The sequence below is a fragment of the Amblyomma americanum genome, chromosome 9, assembly GCF_052857255.1.
Source record: "Amblyomma americanum isolate KBUSLIRL-KWMA chromosome 9, ASM5285725v1, whole genome shotgun sequence".
NCBI lineage: Eukaryota > Metazoa > Arthropoda > Arachnida > Ixodida > Ixodidae > Amblyomma > Amblyomma americanum.
This window is the reverse complement of record NC_135505.1, coordinates 112,229,525-112,242,783: the sequence shown is the minus strand read 5'-3', so window position 1 is coordinate 112,242,783 and position 13,259 is coordinate 112,229,525. Positions and strand designations below refer to the sequence as shown.

At 46.4% G+C, this 13,259-nt stretch overlaps 1 protein-coding gene across 3 annotated transcripts in view; it reads right to left on the bottom strand.

The window, feature by feature from the left end:
• Positions 1-13,259, bottom strand: part of LOC144104103 (synaptotagmin-1-like) — a 265,166-nt gene that overhangs the window by 58,780 nt on the left and 193,127 nt on the right. The window contains exon 1 of one of the 3 annotated variants that reach the window (XM_077636909.1): positions 8,586-8,713. The exons of 1 other annotated variant lie outside the window; for it this stretch is intronic. The gene's annotated coding sequence lies outside the window, so the exon portion shown is untranslated. Of the gene's footprint in view, positions 1-4,215; positions 4,235-8,585; positions 8,714-13,259 lie in introns of those variants that run through there. One more of the 3 variants, XM_077636910.1, reaches the window with a different exon arrangement.

Below are 13,259 nucleotides of genomic sequence, written 5' to 3'. Positions count from 1 at the left end.
TCGTTGGTTGGCTGATTGATGGATGGATGGATGGATGGATGGATGGATGGATGCATGGATTGATTGATTGATTGATTGATTGATTGATTGATTGATTGATTGATTGATTGATTGATTGATTGATTGATTGATTGATTGATTGATTGATTGATTGATTGATTGATTGATTGATTGATTGATCGATCGATCGATCGATCGATCGATTGCACATATTTCTGCTGACGATATATGAACCAGTTATTTATAATTAGCTCCAGCTACCACCTCGTTTGTCCCTCGTTTGATCCTCTAATTGGCTGGGGCGTTCGCAAGGCACAGTGTTTTAATTCCTGGCCAAGAACTACGTACCAGTAGAAAGTTCACACGCGAGAGCATCTTCGCGTTGTTCCATCGTAGCGGGTGGAAAACTCTGCTTTTAAATACAGCATCTTTCCGCACTTTTCGCCTAGTTTTTTTTTTTTTTTCTGGAAAGCGAGACCAGTTCGTTGCGTAAGAGGCAGACACAATTTCCACTCAAGTATCAGCAATGGACCGTCCGTAAGCCTATTTTCGCATTAATAGACGGAGGAACAATTCCTTCACCACGTAATCCTCCATCAGTCATGGTGCCAGTTTTTCCACACGCGTCAAGCGCTTTGGCATCTGCTATTATCGAAGGGCTCCCGCAGCTGCATCGTTCTAATTACGGCTCGCTGCACGTAGGTCCCTATACCATAGCTGCCTATAAGGATGAAATTTATAAGTAACCTTGCACTAGCAAAAATTTCCTTACGCCCTCTTTAGACAGCCCCATGCAGTGCGCGTCTGCGTCGAAACAACTCCTAGATACTACCTAGTACTTAGAACGGTGATGTTTCGGACTAGTGGGAGATTCACAAGAGGTTCCATAGCCCAAAAAGCAGAGACAAAGCAGAACACAAGCGCTAACTTCCACTGAACGCTTTATGGGCGCTATAGAGGGTTTATGAAGGTTTATAAACTTTCTGCCCTTGATTTGCACCTTCATACAAATATTAATAATAATAAGCGCCAATGAAGCGTTCAGTGGAAGTTCGCGCTTCTGTTCGGTCCTGTCACGACTTTTCGCGCTATGGATCCTCATATCAAGTATTGTTTATTGCCATGCATAAAAGAAAACAAATAAATGCTATGAGTCAATTGTCCACTCTGTCATCGTCCAGACCTTGGCACCGCTTTAGTTGCGACTCGAGCATCTGTCAAAGGTATGTTTTTGAGCAAAGTGGTATTTTGGGCATGCACAGCGTTATACACAGGACATGGACTGACATGGACACGTAGCTCGGAGACACGGGACAGTGCTGCATCAACCTTCTCGGAGACACGGGACAGTGCTGCATCAACCTTCTCGTCCACTAGGCTTTTTCATGTCCATTGTTACTGCGCTGCGCCGAAGTATCAAAGAGTGCTTATCGGTTACGCCGTGGCATCGATGTAGAGTTTCGCCGTTTAGCGATGGCAACAGTGCCAATTTGTTTTACGCGCTCCGTTTTTGCGGTGATGCAGCACGAAGGAACGCTTGCAATGCAACAATGCTAGAGCCCCCTGTGCACAGCAGGTTTCCACCGGATGCTGTGGGACCCCGCGAGCTGGAGACATACGTGGCGCCATTTTTCACTCGCTGTCGCTCTCTCTATTTCTCTCTAGATTGCGAAACTCGAAGTGTCGTGGTAAGTAACGCCCCCTATGGATCAGTCTGGAGAATCGCAGCACCTCTGCAGCGCTAAGGTTCGTCAATGCATATGGTTGTGAGGATTCGCGTCACAATCCAGGGAAGCCCTTGTGGCCGGGTTATCGTGAAAGAGAAGCAAGAGGTCGTAAAAAATGGCCGTGGTTTAGCCCTGGTTAAACCTGGAGTGACGCGATGGCTACAGTTGGCCGAGTGGAACTCGCTCAGTCGAATTGCAAAGTCAGTCTTTCGCCGCTCCGTTTCGCTGGGCGTTCCTTCTCCATCTTCGTCCCTGGACGTGATTCACTCTCTCCCCCTTTCCCACTAGCCACTCCCCCCCCCCCCCCCCCCAATCGGTTTCGTCGGCGCGCCGCGCCGCCGGCAGCTGCTTCGCATCACGTGATCAACCATGCACCACGTGACCAACCACGTGACCACGTGGCGGCGCCGCCACGCTGAAGGCTCGAAATGCTAGTATAATGCATCTATCCCTACAAAAGTATCACTGTTATTTATCACGGGAATGCTGGGAAGTGCAAACTTCGTATGCGGCTTGTCTGTCATAATCACCGTCACCATCAGCCTGACTACGCGCACTGCAGAACAAAGGCCTCTCTCATATCTCTCGAATTAAGCCTGTCCTGTGCCAAGTGCGGCCCCCGTATCCCTTCAACCTTCTTGATCTCATCCGCCCACCTAGCCTTCTGCCGCCCCCTGCTACACTTGCCTTCTCTTGGAATCCACTCCGTTACCCTTAAGGACCAGCGGTTATCTTGCCTTCGCATTACATGTCCTGCCCAAGCCCATTTCTTGCCCTTGATTTCGACTAGGATGCCATTGACCCTATACGTTCCCTGATCCACTGTGCCCTATTCCTGTCTCTTAACGTTACACCTATCATTTTTCTTTCTATAGCCCCCTGAGCTGTCCTTATCTTAAGTTGAACCTTTTTCGTTAGCCTCCACGTTTCTGCCCCGTAGATAAGTACTGGCCAGATACAACTGTTGTATACTTTTGTCTACACTCACCGACAACTCATATTGGTAATAAAGGGAAACAAACAAAGCTGTATCACTCCGCCTGATAGGTTGGCCGCAGGACGATGCGCTTGGCCTCCTGCAGCGTTGCTCATGGCGCTATTGCTTTACTCCGTCGCTTACGCAGCTGGCGCCATCTATGAAAGCCTCTCGAAACTTGAAGCACCTGTAGTTGGATACAACTTAGGAATGCAGCGGCTTTTCCCTGTCAAAGGACTCCCTTCCAGCCAATGGCATCGGCCGATTCTCATGTACATGCTAGTGTGACAAAGCAGGGAGTGATAGATGAAAGGAGATAATCCGTTCCCTCCATTGTCGGAGATAGACCCCTCTCTCCATTGTGGAGCCACTCCCTGCATTGTCACGCTAGCAGGGTCATGAGAATCGGCCGACGTCATTGGCTGGAAGGGGGTCCTTTGACCGGGAACAGCCGCTGCGTTCTTGATTTGTATCGGACTATAGAGGATTCTTTCTAATAGAGACAATGAACTGTCGCCGGAGACTGTATTCCGCTGTGTAAGACGACAGGACGGGTTTTAGCCCTGTAATGTTTTCATGGAGTACAGCGATGGACTGAAAACGAGGATTCGGCTGCTGAACTATACCTGCGCCGCGTCTCTACCTAGTATATATTGAAAAATCCCTTTAGCATCCCCCCCCCTCCCTTTCTGAATTACCGAAGGCTTTTTGAAGAGTTTCCTCAAGAAAAAGCTTTGTTTCTACTGTTTGCTCACGGTTTTCGGCCTTATACTAACGAAGCCAAGTACAATGGTCACATTTCACGTCATTGTCGTGATAAATGAACGATCGCAGGGCAATTTTTCACGCCAAGTAACTCTATGAAGTTGTTAGATTAAACACCATAAATTAAAAACAATGTCCCCTGTGACCATTGGTTTCGGTGGCTGCTAATTTCCTTCGTGTATGTCATAACGAGCATCTCTTTTTCCTGAATTTGTATGCTTAATTGTTCATCGAGGACCTCGAATTTGACAGTCTTGAAGCCGTAGGTAGTATCAGAAGGTTCTCCCACAGCTTCCGCCCTCACCGTTCGACCACGTTCCCACGTGGCAGTCTCGGTAATACAGGACGCGCTACGTCCGCAGCTATGGATGAGGGCGGCGCTGGCGAACACTCTCAATTTTCGGTTATACGCGAAACATAAATACCCCAAAAGAAGAAGATTGGACTGCCGACGCCGTGGCTGAGTTGACAGAGCACTGGACGCGAAATTCGGATGTCTTGGGTTCGGATACCACCAGCGACACGTGGTTGCTTTTCTTCTACATTCTCATCAATTGTATCTAAGGGATTGAATATTTACACTTTGAATCACCAATTAATTATTAAGACCGCAAATTGTAAAAAAAACATCCCCTATGCTCATTGGTTTCGGTCGCTGTTGACTTCTGTCATGTACGTCATAACGAGCCCCTATATTCTCTTCCTGTTAGACTAAAAGATATCCAAGAAAACGTGCCGTCTGCTCACCGTTCCTTGTCGCCTGCCGTTCTCTGCTCTGTTGCGCACGGCTCTGTCCAACACGGACTGTCGCCACGTAAAAAAAATAAAAATATGAAGGTTAAGCCGTGGTAACGGCAGAACAGGCGAGTTTATATATAGACGGCGGAAAAATATGAACAGCGTATGACCAGAACGCAGCAACACCGCCCTGCAATAGAGTCTTTCATTTCACTGCTGTTTCATCTGCACCACTTGCGAGCTTCCGGCGCTCCGACGTTGTCAGTTCCGACCTTACGTCAGACTTTTGAAACGCTTTTGCAATCACGTGCTATGCCAGTTTACCGACGGCCCTTGACGACATAAAACAGGTGCACTGAGCAGACGGCGAGCCTAGCTGATTCACAGAGGAAAGGTAAGGAGGGGCTCAAAATTTTGCACTTACAGCTAAAAAATTCTTTCAGCGCATGCATTAATTATGGTAAATGACATCTATTTGCTGTTCGCATCCCATTTATTATTGTAATTTAACATGCACGATGTTTTTGAATTGAAGCGACTGTTCCTTGTTATGCTTTATATTGTGATTTGTATTATGTATATATCCCTCTATCCGCTCTTCCAAGTTTTTATTGTGCATGTAACGAAGTGTCTGCATTATAGAATTTCATTTTTTTTGGACCCATAACTAGTCTACGGCTACGGGTCAAAACAGTGCTGGACACACTTTTATTGTGTTTTCATGGATAAAGAATTTGAATTGAATTTGAATATTACATACTTGACAATACAGGACGTACTACGTCCGCCACTATGAACGAGGGTGGCGCTGGTGAACACTCTCAAGGTTCAGTTACACTACGCATAAATGCCGCCGAAAGCAGAAGGTTGCACAGCCGTCGCAGTAGCTCAGTTGGTAGGGCACCGGACATGAAATTCGCAGGTAGATGGTTCGGATCCCACCAGCGCCATGTGACTGTTTTTTCTTCTGCTTTCTAATGAATTATGTTTAAAAAAATTACCCTTTAATTCTTCAATTTATGAACACCGCATACAATAGATTAAAAAGAAAACATCCCCTATGCTCCTAGGTGTCGGCGACCGTTGGCTGCCGTCATGTTTTTCCCAGAGGATTTACTTGATCGTAAAAGCATTGCAAAATTTGTTGCATAACGCAAATAGCAGTGCATTTTCGCTAATCAATAAACAGACGTTTGTAAGGTCTTTCAATAGTGAAAACGGCCCACGATATATTAGAGTCTAGTATGACTATTTATTGGCCTCCAAGATCGCTGAATAGCCCTCCTCCTTTCTACCCTTACTCTCCGTTATCCCTCTCTCCTGCGTCTGCGATCGGCGCTGTGTGGCTACGTGATGAATTGCACGTCTAGGAGTGCCCGCCGTGGTGGCTCAGTGCTCGGCTACTGATCCGGAGTTCCCTGGCTCGAACCCGGCCGCGGCCGCTGCGTTTTTATGGAGGCAAAACGTTAAGGCGCCCGTGTGCTGTGCGATGGCAGTGCACGTTAAAGATCCCCAGGTGGTCGAAATCAATCCGGAGCCCTCCACTACGGCAACTCTTTCTCCCTTTCTTCTTTCACTCCTTCCTTTATCCCTTCCCTTACGGTGCGGTTCAGGTGTCCAACGATATATGAGACAGATACTGCGCCATATCCTTTCCCCAAAAAACCAATTATTATTATTATTATTATTATTATTATTATTATTATTATTATTATTATTATTATTATTATTATTATTATTATTCAACGTCACTTCCTTTCTTCTTTCACTCCCTCCTTTATCCCTTCCCTTACGGCGCGGTTCAGGTGTCCAACGATATATGAGACAGATACTGCGCCGTTTCCTTTCCCCCAAAAACCAATTATATATACGTCTAGGAGTGATTTTAGAGCGGTAGCTCTACTCAACGCAAAAGTCGCTCACCGTTCTGTGTTTGATTTGGCCTTGTTTTAAGCTTGAGAAGCACTTGTTAGCAACAGATTCACTTTGACAGATGAACCAAAATCGATGTCAAAACATATCTGATCGTGGCCGACACGACGGCAACCTCCAAATTTGGTCCGGGACATAGCCAAAGTGATATCGCTCGACCTTTGGGTATAGTTGAGGTTAAAACTTGGGTATTTTTTTTATTTTGCTTCAGAAAAGCGCGAAAAGTTAAGCGCACGCTCAACACATGGGCACGAGGTAGTCGATTGTGCAAGTTATTTCACTAACGTCGGTTGCGTAAATTTTTACATTAAACACTGGTAAAAACGAACGCCTACAGCAGGGGGAAAGTTTTCACTTCGATTTCATTTCTCCGAAAACTTTTGCCTTTTTGTGGGCACTATCTAGCAAAGATGGACAAGGAAGTTTAAGCGGGAAGCCAGCAGGAAAGAGGAAATACCTCTTCCCTGTCATTATGGAAGCTAACAGTCTAGCTGACGGAGGCCTCGCCTCTGCGGTATGCTGTCACTAACCGGCAGCGGCTCACAAATTTTGAGCCGTTCTGAGAATGTAGTGTCCGCAGTTTTCAGCAGACAAGACTGGTCGTGGGCTAGTTGAATCACAGCGAGAATGTCGTGAAATTATCGACTTCATTTTAGGCTTCGCGAATAATAGGCCAAAAATGTGAATTCAACTGAAAAAGTCTTGGTTTTTGTTCAGACAAAGCAGGAAATGTGCTTCAGAAATTTAAAAAACTTGAATGAATATAACGTTACGTGAACCCATTTACAAACAAATGGAGGGGGCCAAAGTAGAAGCTGCCGTATCATAGCTTTAGAGATCCGTGGCATCATTTACATACTGGCGGCGTATCGCAAAACAACGGCAGGAATCAGCACTGCTAGCACACTGTGTTGAGGCAGTAACAGTTCCTTTTTTCGCATCACAACTCATTTATAAACAAAGAGAACATCGCTTTCTAGTGGCGACTAAATGAAGCGTTTATGATGATGTGACGGCCATAATCTGTTCCGGAACGAGGAATGACCATTGTTCAGAAGTGACTGTGACTGTAGGAATGCTATTGGAATACTATTATTGCGTTTTCATTAATATTGATCCCGATATATATTAATCTCAATGGTGCCGCAGTTAAAATTCTACAGACAAATCCACGCTTTCGGCAAAACAGTGTGCCAACCTAAATGCAAATTTTGATTTTTTTTTTCATTTTACAAAAGAGATGAAAAACTCTAAGAACCTCGCAGAAACAGTGCACGTACACCACTGCCTATACCACCGGCTGCACCAATATCTTGGGGTTTAGTTTCCTCAAGCAAAAAGAAAATAATTCCTTAGTATTACATGAACACTTCATGCATTTCTCAAAGCGAAGCGAAATTATCACCAGCCAGAAACACACATGTCCAGCAGCGTCTTTCCAACGAAAGATCGCCCTGTTGACATAATTTTGCATCAGCATCGAATTATTATTAAGTTTCCTGCTAATTCGCCCGTGCGAAGGTCTACTGTTTCAAGACTTTTCAAGCCCAGCTTTATATGATGTTTTATTTCATCATTATTATTAGCATCACCAGCCTGACTACACCCACTGCAGGTCAAAGGCCTCTCCCATATCTCTCCAGTTAACCCTGTCCCGTGCCAGGTGTGGCCACCCTATCCCCACAATCTTCTTAACCCCATCAATCCAGCTAACTTTCTGCCGCCCGCTGCTACGCTTGCCTTCTCTTGGAATCCACTTCGTTACACTTAAGGACCATCCGATTTAGGTGATTTTATTAATAGATATTCAATATATCTACAATTTCTGCAATGTAGATCATGATAACAAACTCTGCTTTGATCTCGATGCTAACTGCGTATCTAGGTTCACCAGAGGCACCCACGATTGGATACTGGGGGGATGGGAGAGGCTGACCCCTAAGTTTTGGAGGTGCTCATGGTGTGTATGCGCACGTAAATGAATGCTGTAAATGAATTTAAAAAAAGTTACGCAGCATTCTCACTGCCTCACTATTGCAGGCTCGAATGTTAGGACCGCATGAATATGCCCTTACCCTTAGACATGAACAAACCGAGCGTCGATTGGCCAGAGATTCGGATATCCGCAGACTGCCGCGCAACAAAGCTCACCGACGCTTTCATGAAATATGCGTCATGTCTGGGTGTTTTAAATCGTATTGGGGCGATCAAGCCTTCTATAATCTCTGCATCGAAACAGACTCGGCACGCACAGGTAGACTTTCGTAACGGTATTTCGCAAGTCGCACAAACTAACGGGCGACATCGCGCACTACACCACAAAATTTTCCCGGAACAGATCCGCATCACATGTGGCCCTGAGTTTTCGCAACCCATCGGCGGAAAACACGTTCGCTAGAAAGCCTGCTACACGGTAACGTCCTTCCTAGAAATAAACTGAATCTCACCACGCCAGCACGCAGATGTGTACGCAGAAGAGAGGGCGTATGCTAGCGACAGAAGGGTATACCATTAGGCGACGCGGACAGATGCGACATAACATAAGCACTGCAAGCACGAAACGGACCCTTCTCCGATACCAACACCTACCTCCCAAGCAGCATGAAACATCGGCCCAACGTTGGGAGCACATTGGAAAATGAACATCGGCCCAATGTTGGATATGCATTGGCAAATGACCATCATTTGCCAATGTGTTCCCAACGTTGGGCCGATGTCCTGTGCTGCTAGGGCTACTCCTACCCTGCCATTGGCGACAATCAGGAACACAAATGGCCCCGTGGGCTCTGCCTGTGAGCGAGGAGGAGGGTAAGAGGCTATAGTAGGACAGCTGGTGTGTGCGTGTGAGGGAGGGAAATGAGGATTTCACGCTCGAAACTTGCGCTCTGCGCGGCGGCGGCGTTGTCGCAACGACGACATCCGCGCCAGGAAATGTCGCGGCGACAGATGGCGGTAAGTGCGTCATGAGAATCGTTGAAGGGCGGCATCCGCCGCGATGTTCTCTTTCTCTCTAATCTCTCTCCCTACGCGTGCGCGGCTCGTTAGAGCGGCAAGAGAAGCGGTTTATGTCTTCTTTAATGAAGAAAAACGAACGAAATTGAAGGGGAAAAACAATAAAAAGTCTGTGATGCGCGAAAAGGTTAAGACTGGAAAATGTCTGAGTGTTTCTCTCTGTCTTCTTTTTTCTTTCTTTTGTGTCGTCTACCGACGCCTTTAGTGGTTTAACAGAAATGGAAAGTCGCGGATGATGTGTATGGGGAAGCACAGAGTCGCGTTATGCTGCTGGTCTCGCAGGGTGAGAAAGACAGAAAGGAAAAAAGGTTTAAATAAACAAAGAATGTTGAAGCAAGAAATATTAAAGGAGAGAACGAAGTACAGAGTGAAAGAACGAAAGATACGAAGAGAGAAAGACAAAGAAAGAAATTGAGAAAGAGACGAGGACAAAGCAAGAAAGAAGGAAGGAAAGAAAGGAAGGAAGAAAGAAAGGGAGACAAAAAGGAAGAAAGGAACAAAGAGAGAAAGAAAGAAGAGAAGACAGAAAGAGACAGAGAGAAAGAAAGATAAAAGAAAGGGCGTTGGGTCTACATCACAGCTGTGTCGCAGAGTCCTCTCTAACTTTATTTCCTCTCAACTCCAGTCAGTCTCCATTCGAAGAATTTTCCCCGTTTCAGCCAATTTGAAAAGTAAAATTTCGCGGAAATGGAATTTCAAACGAGTTCCGCGAAATTTTAAGTATCAAAATTGTCTCTTTTCAAGCAGACGGAGTTTTCAACCAGCTGCAGAAAACAAAGGGCCTGAAATAGGATATTTCGGGTCTAATTGAAGGAATTTCTGGCTACGGCAGGCAACATTCCTACTTAGCTCACTTTCTCCTTCATGGGTATATCTCCTCATCCCTCCCTCAAGGCCGGGCAGCATGCCTTTGCTTTTTCCCGGTGAAGCTCCTCTCTTTGCCTACCTCCCTCTCTTGACAACATTAACTCTAGATGATCAAAAAAAAAACATGGAGGGTAAACCTAGGCGTGTCGAACATTCTCCATTCTCGGACGAAAAGTTCGAAAATTGAAAAATTGTAAGACACTCAAATAGATATAGTGAAGGTAATGCTCCGTTCTTCTGGTACGTAGCGAAATCTTCCTTTTAAAGTGCTTCCATCGCTCGAATCGAACAGTTAAGACTGCCACAGTAAAACAATGAGAACGCTTTTGACGACAGCGAAACGCTAAAAGAATGAAATAATAATAATAACTGGTTTTGGGGGGAAAGGAAATGGCGCAATATCTGTCTCATATATCTTTGGACACCTGAACCGCGCCGTAAGGGAAGGGATAAAGGAGGGAGTGAAAGAAGAAAGGAAGAATAGGTGCCGTAGTGGAGGGCTCCGGCATAATTTCGACCACCTGGGGATCTTTAACGTGCACTGACATCGCACAGCACACGGGCGCCTTAGCGTTTTTCCTCCATAAAAATGCAGCCGCCGCGGTCGGGTTCGAACCCGGGAACTCCGGATCAGTAGTCGAGCGCCCTAACCACTGAGCCACCGCGGCGGGGCCCACAGAAAAACAATGAGAACGCTTTTGACGATAGCGAAACGCTAAAAGAATGAAATAATAATAATAATTGGTTTTGGGGGGAAAGGAAATGGCGCAGTATCTGTCTCATGTATCGTTGGACACCTGAACCGCGCCGTAAGGGAAGGGTAAAGGAGGGAGTGAAAGAAGAAAGGAAGAGAGAGGTGCCGTAGTCGAGGGCTCCGGAATAATTTCGACCACCTGGGGATCTTTAACGTGCACTGACATCGCACAGCACACTGGCGCCTTAGAGTTTTTCCTCCATAAAAACGCAGCCGCCGCGGTCGGGTTCGAGCCCGGGAACTCCGGATCAGTAGTCGAGCGCCCTAACCACTGAGCCACCACGGCGGGGCAGAATGAAAAGTGCAAGACTGCCATCGGGTGATATGCTGATATATTAAATATTGTAGTGAAATCGGCTGCGTTTTTATGGGGGCAAAACGCTAACGCGCCCGTATGGTGTGGGATGTCAGTGCACGTTAAAGATCCCCAGGTGGTCGAAATTATTCCGGAGCCCTCCACTACGGCACCTCTCTATTCCTTAGTTCTTTCACTCCCTCCTTTATCCCTTCCCTTACGGCGCGGTTCAGGTGTCCAACGATATATGAGACAGATACTGCGCCATTTCTTTTCCCCCACAAACCAATTATTATTATTATTATTATTATTATTATTATTATTATTATTATTATTATTATTATTATTATTATTATTATTATTATTATTATTATTATTATTATTGTGAAATCTTACATTGTATAAAAAATTGCGTTCATAAGCGGTTTCCCGCTCAAAAATGCTTTTGTCCGGAATTTTTGGGTATGCCTCCTTAACAGTATGACGCGATAGCGCTAATGGGTGAATGACCATATATGCGGAATTGGTCCTTCTCTACATCCATAGATCTCTGGGAGTCCTCATACCACCCATGCACCACTCCCCTGCGATGGCAGGTGCTGGCGTCGCTGGGCCTTGTGAAACCCGTGCTGCTCTTCCCGGACAACCTTTCGCGACCAATCACTAACTTGACCAATCACCAATGCCATGGTGGCCAGGTTCCTCACAATCCGGTGGGCAGGTTGTGATGACCCCAAAAGGTCAAGTGACCTACGATGACGTGACCAGGTCACTTGACCGGCCCATTTTTCGACCCTGGAGGGTTGCGCGAGGCCCGGCAGAGTCTAGTACACCAGGTTGGACATAAGGTGGCCACCTATGTCACCTACTCCGGCCAATTTTTCGCTCACAACGCTGACCATGCCCGATTTCCTGCATAGCTGGAGCCTTAAAGGGGCTCTGAAACGCCTTCCGAGGAGAGCACATTAACTCACTTAATCACTGCACTGTGTTGCCATGAAAACCAGAGCCAAATAATACTCTTCTACACGCAGCAGACGACCCACAATCACGCGTCAAATTTGGCGAGCCCTTCCCGGCAACTTTTTCATGCTCGCACCCTCCTCTGTCCCCCGCATCTGCGTAGACAAGGTGAGAGGTGGCCATTGGTTAGATTCTTTCAGACGTGAGGCAGCTACCGTGGCCGCGGCCAATGACCTGCTTAGCTCCGGCGGTTCGGGAAGCTCCGCTCCCAGAGGGGGGTCGGCGAAGGAGCGCCTACCTTCCAGCGTGCAAAAAGTGGCGAGAGGAGAGGGAAATGCGCGAAGACGCTGAAATTCAAATTCTGACTACAGATAACTAAGCTTCTACAAAGCGCAATTAAAAAATCCTTGCTGGACACTATTCGTGAAGCGGCGTGCTTCAATTTCCCAGGCATGGCGCAACTTTATTAGAGCCCCCTTCACAGCCCCTTTAAAACTGTCGCGTAAAAAAAAAGAAAAAAACTCCCCAGAGTTACCTCCGAACAATCATGAGCCTGGTTCCCCCTCGTCTATAGTGGAGTAGCTTATTAGTCCAAGCAGTGGTGGCATTTTCACTCGTCATGACGGGGACCTACAAGAGGCATCTACAGCACTCCTAGCCCGAACGAATGCGCTACAGTCCGATGACTCACAAGACGCGCCACTAAGATCAGACGCGGTCGCTCAAAGACCGAGAAAAGTGATTAGCTCGATAAGCTAACGCAAGTAGGATACGTTTATGCGGGAGAAAAAATAACTCAACTTTAATGCTGCTCTTCTCGCCAGCCGTCTCATACAAAGGTCGCACAGACGTGCCAAGCAAGCCAGACATGCGTTCGATATTGTAAAGATCAAATTCTGACGAGAGCGACAGATGGCATTCCAAAGCTATTCAAGCAACGCTTTCGTGCATATAAAGCTGTCGCCTCCAGATGGGGAGAGGGGTCAATGACCTTTCTTCTGATGCAAGACGAACTAGAGCGCTGCTCCAGGAGGTTTCTTTCCCGCAGTTTTCGAGAAAAAAATTTAACAAAGATACAGCTTGCTCTTTGAACACTCACAGTAAAATGGAAGACATCGTTCTGAGTATTCTCAGTTGGTGCCTTCAAGAAATTGAACTTTCTCACTATATAAAAATGTAATTTCTGAGTTATCAATCACCCATGGGTGGTATTCGCGAGGCAATTAAGAC